Source organism: Schistocerca americana, chromosome 6 (genome assembly GCF_021461395.2).
Source record: "Schistocerca americana isolate TAMUIC-IGC-003095 chromosome 6, iqSchAmer2.1, whole genome shotgun sequence".
In the NCBI taxonomy this organism is placed as follows: domain Eukaryota; kingdom Metazoa; phylum Arthropoda; class Insecta; order Orthoptera; family Acrididae; genus Schistocerca; species Schistocerca americana.
Genome location: NC_060124.1, coordinates 519,044,348 through 519,049,900, shown reverse-complemented (window position 1 = coordinate 519,049,900; position 5,553 = coordinate 519,044,348). Strand labels below are relative to the sequence as shown.

The following is a 5,553-nucleotide window of genomic DNA, read 5'->3' as shown; positions in this document are numbered from 1 at the left end:
GACCGTCCATCTTGGCTACTTCCTATGTTAAGCAGGACCAACACATCTGTGTGGGCTTTTCCACCCTCGGCTTGAGTTACCCCTGCCGTTTCATTTCCACTGGCGTTCCAACATCTACTAGTAAGGGCAATCAGTCATTACGCCGTTTTGATAATAAAGACACTCTGTCACCTTTCATGCAATACACGTTAACAAATGGTTCAAATGGCTCTGAGCACTATGGGACTTAACTGCTGAGGTCATCAGTCCCCTAGAACTTAGAACTACTTAAACCTAACCAACCTAAGGACATCACACACATCCATGCCCGAGGCAGGATTCGAACCTGCGACCGTAGCGGTAGCGCGGTTCCAGACTGTAGCGCCTAGAACCGCTTGGCCACTCCGGCCGGCACGCGTTAACAACTGTTTACAAGATGTACGTGACAATGTCAGTCTTCTTTAAACATTCATATATACGATGTACAACCTATCAAATGATACCTAATTCCGGTTGCAAATCACGGAAAAGTATGTAGATGAGTGCTTGCAAGGTGCGAAATTATAGCCACCTTACACGTAATCCTGAAGACAGCAATGGCAGATAAATGTCCCCATATGTGTCGCAAAGTTAGCTTAATAACTCATGCATCAAAAACCTGACCAAAAATAACACATAAGAAGGGAAAAGGAAATTTAGAAGCTGTTAGATAGCTATTGGAAACATGGGCGCGCCAGACATGCATTTCTCCCCGGCGCTTGATAAAGAGAGAAAGACTTAAGAAAATTAAAACACGTTCTACACGCTCATAGCATTAGTCGAACTACAAAAAGCGTTTGGATGTGTAAAACGGTGCAAGGTATTCGAAGGTCTGAGAAAAATACTTGTAAACTACAGGAAAAGACGGATAATACATAATATGTACAAGAACCAACTGGGGGCAAGAATAAATTGCTCGGATTAAAAACAGTACAAGATAGGTATGTAGTCAGCCTCCCCAGCTCTCACTGAAGAAGCAATGATGGCAATCAAAGAGACGTTCAAGAGTGGGAGTACATTTCTCTGTGAAACGATATCAATGGTAAGATTCGAAGATGATTCTGCTATTTTCAGTCAAAGTGAAGAATAATTACAGGGCCAGTTGAATGGAATGAACACCATAATGGGGACAGAACCGAAAAAAGACGAAAATAATTAGGAGAAGCAGAAATGAGATGGAAGATAAACTTAAGATCAAAATTGGTGACTACAAATTTAATATATTCTGCTATCTGGAAGCATAACAGCAGATTGCGGCCGAAGCAGACAGGGCACAAAAATCCGATTAACGCGAACGAAGAGGGTATTCCTGGTCAAGAGAAGATCGTTAGTATCAAACGTCGCATTTAATCTAAGGAAGCAATTTCTGAGAATGTACTTTTCCAACATATCACTGTATGGCAGTGAATCACGGGCTGAGGGAAAACTGGGAAGGAAAAGAATGAAAGCGTTTGAGATATGATATTAACCAGGATTTTGAAAAAATTGTTGAGTGATAAGATAACTAATGAGAAGGTTACTCACAGAATCAGCGAAGAAAGAAACTTACTAAAAACACCGAAAAAGAAAAGGGACATTATGATAAGACATGTGTAAAGATATCAAGGAATAACTTCCTTGGTACTAGAGGGAGCTGCAAACGGTAGAAACTGTAGAGGAAAAGAGAGGCTGCAATGTATCTTCGAGATGAAGAGGTTCCTACAAGAGATGAATTCGTGAACCGAAACAGTCAGAAGACCGACGAATAAAATAATATGCACTGAAGAGCCAAAGAAACTGCTATAGGAACGTAATACAGACATATGTCGGCAACACCTGTATAAAGTGACAAGTGTTTGGCGCAGTTGTTAGATCGGTTACTGCTGCTACAATGGCAGTTTAACAAGATTTAAGTGAGTTTGAATGTGGTGTTATAGTCGGTGGATGAGCGATGGAACACAGCATCTCCGAGATAGCGATGGGGATTTTCCCATATGACCGTTTCACGAGTGCACCGGGAATATCAGGAATCCGTTCGCCTGCTTAACTGAGTCGGCCGGTACGGTATCTCACCGTGTTCGGTCAGAGGGTTACCTGCCTTCTATCATAAAAAAAACTGAGTTAACGGATCAAGTATGAACCTGAACAGGCGGCACGGGACGTCCGCCCCGAACAAATGTAACGAACAAAATGAGATCATAAACAAAAGTGGTAACGTCCTTGCCTCCTATGCAGCACGGGTTCGATTCCCGGACGGGTTGGAGACATTCTCCGCTCGTGGACTGGTTGTTGTCCTCATCATCATTTCACTCTCATCACCGGCATGCAAGTCACCCAATGTGGCGTCGACTGAAATAAGACTTGCACTCGGTGGCCGAACTTCCCCGGTGAGGACTCCCGCCAACAATGCAATTCGATCATTTCATTTGTTATCAGGAATCCGGTGAAACATCAAATCTCAGACATCGCTGCGGCCGGAAGAAGACCCTGCAAGAACGGGATCAACAACGACTGAAGAGAATCCTTCAATGTGACAGAAGTGCAACCCATCCGCAAATTGCTGCAGATTTCAATTCTGGACCATCAGCAAGTGTCAGCGTGCGAACCATTCGACGAAACATCATCGATATGAGCTTTCTGGGCCGAAAGCCTACTCGTGTGCCCTTGATTACTGCACGAAACAAAGCTTTACGCCTTGCTGAGGCCGTCAACACCGACATTGGACCGTTGATGACTGGAAACATGTCGCCTAGTCGGACGAGTCTCGTATCAAATTGTAGCGAGTGGACGGACGTGTACGGGTATGGAGCCGACCCCATTAATCCATGGACCTTGCATGTCAGCAGAGTACTGTTCAAGCTGGTGGAGGCTCTGCAATGGTGTGGGGCGTGTGCAGTTGGTGTTATGGGACCACTGATATGTCTAGGTACGACTCTGACAGGTGATACGTAAGTAAGCATCCTGTCTGATCACCTGCATCCATTCATACAAGAAGATGGTATCTATTCTTTCGGATATGTCCGAAGGAACAGATACCATCGGTGACCATGCAGCTCTCTTAGAATGAAATGATAATTAAATCAAGACCCTAAGTCGCCGACAGGCGTTGATGTACATCAATGGGGACAGTTAAAAATGTGTGCCCCGACCGGGACTCGTACCCGGGATTTCCTGCTTACATGACCGACGCTCTATCCATCTGAGCCACCGAGGGCACAGAGGATAGTGCAACTGCAGGGATTTATCCCTTGAACGCTCCCCGTGAGGCCCACATTTCCAACTTAATGTCCACACACTACATTCGCAGTGCCCCTGTCCATTACACTCATTACTCGCGGCATACAATCTTACCAAGTCCTGCAACAGTTCGGGCAATGCGTGTGCATCGGCACAGAAGAAGAAGGTCAATGGCCGGTTAGCATTAACTATATAAAGATGATATCTTACGGGACTCGGTAAGATTGTCTGCAGAGAGTAATGAGTGTAATGGGCAGGGACACTACGAATATACTGTGTGCACATTAAGTTGGGAATGTGGGTCTCACGGGGACCGTGCAAGGGATAAATCCCCGCAGTCGCACTATCGTCTGTGCCCTCGGTGGCTCAGATGGATAGAGCGTTTGCCTTGCGAGCGGTAGATCCTGGGTTCGAGTCCCAGTCGGGGCACACATTTTCAGCTGTCGGCAGCTTAGAGTCTTGATTTAATTATCATTGCAGCCATTCATATCCATTGCACATTCCGACGGACTTCGGTAATTCCAATAGGACAACGTGACACCTCACACGTCCAGAAATGCTACACAGTGATTCCAGGAACACTCTTCTGGGTTTAAACAATTCCTTTGGCAACCCAGTTCCCCAGGTATGAATATTATTAAGCATATCTAAAATGCCTTGCAACGTTCTATTCGGAAGAGATGTCCTGCCCCTCGTACTCTCACGGATTTATGGACAGCCCTGCAGGATTCACGGTGTCAGTTCCCTCCAGCACTACTTCAGACATTAGTCGAGTCCATGCCACGTCGTGCTGCGGCACTTCTGCGTGCTCGCGGGGGCCCTACACGATATTAGGCGGGTGTACCCATTTTTTTCCTCTTCAGTGTGTATTACCCTTGTTCACATAGATCTAAGCGATAATACAGGGTTATTACAAATGATTGAAGCGATTTCACAGCACTACAATAAATTTATTATTTGAGATATTTTCACAATGCTCTTCACACACATACAAAAACTCAAAAAGTTTTTTTAGGCATTCACCAATGTTCGATATGTGCCCCTTTAGTGATTCGGCAGACATCAAGCCGATAATCAAGTTCCTCCCACACTCGGCGCAGCATGTCCCCATCAATGAGTTCGAAAGCATCGTCGATGAGACCTCGCAGTTCTGGCACGTTTCTTGGTAGAGGAGGTTTAAACACTGAATCTTCCACATAACCTCACAGAAAGAAATCGAATGGGGTTAAGTCGGGAGAGCGTGGAGGCCATGACATGAATTGCTGATCATGATCTCCACCACGACCGATCCATCGGTTTTCCAATCTCCTGTTTAAGAAATGCCGAACATCATGATGGAAGTGCGGTGGAGCACCATCCTGTTGAGAGATGAAGTCGGCGCTGTCGGTCTCCAGTTGTGGCATGAGCCAATTTTCCAGCATGTCCAGATAAACGTGTCCTGTAACGTTTTTTTCGCAGAAGAAAAAGGGGCCGTAAACTTTAAACCGTGAGATTGCACAAAACACGTTAACTTTTGGTGAATTGCGAATTTGCTGCACGAATGCGTGAGGATTCTCTACCGCCCAGATTCTCACATTGTGTCTGTTCACTTCACCACTAAGAAAAAATGTTGCTTCATCACTGAAAACAAGTTTCGCACTGAACGCATCCTCTTCCATGAGCTGTTGCAACCGCGCCGAAAATTCAAAGCGTTTGACTTTGTCATCGGGTGTCAGGGCTTGTAGCAATTGTAAACGGTAAGGCTTCTGCATTAGCCTTTTCCGTAAGATTTTCCAAACCGTCGCCTGTGGTACGTTTAGCTCCCTGCTTGCTTTATTCGTGGACTTCCGCGGGCTACGCGTGAAACTTGCCCGCACGCGTTCAACCGTTTCTTCGCTCACTGCAGGCCGACCCGTTGATTTCCCCTTACAGAGGCATCCAGAAGCTTTAAACTGCGCATACCATCGCCGAATGGAGTTAGCAGTTGGTGGATCTTTGTAGAACTTGGTCCTGAAGTGTCGTTGCACTGTTATGACTGGCTGATGTGAGTGCATTTCAAGCACGACATACGCTTTCTCGGTTCCTGTCGCCATTTTGTCTCACTGCGCTCTCGAGCGCTCTGGCGGCAGAAACCTGAAGTGCGGCTTCAGCCGAACAAAACTTTATGAGTTTTTCTACGTATCTGCAGTGTGTCGTGACCATATGTCAATGAATGGAGCTACAGTGAATTTATGAAATCGCTTCAATCATTTGTAATAGCCCTGTACATTTTACCCCATGCTTCGTGAAGCATAAGTGTAGCCAAAAGGGCGTTAGAATTGAGCGTTTTGAGTTCTGTAG

At 45.7% G+C, this 5,553-nt stretch overlaps 1 non-coding gene across 1 annotated transcript; it reads left to right on the top strand.

Annotated features, from left to right (window-relative positions):
* Nucleotides 1-3,588: 3,588 nt before the first annotated feature.
* Nucleotides 3,589-3,663, top strand: Trnaa-ugc. Its single transcript has one exon. It is a non-coding gene; the product is annotated as a tRNA-Ala (tRNA).
* Nucleotides 3,664-5,553: the final 1,890 nt, after the last annotated feature.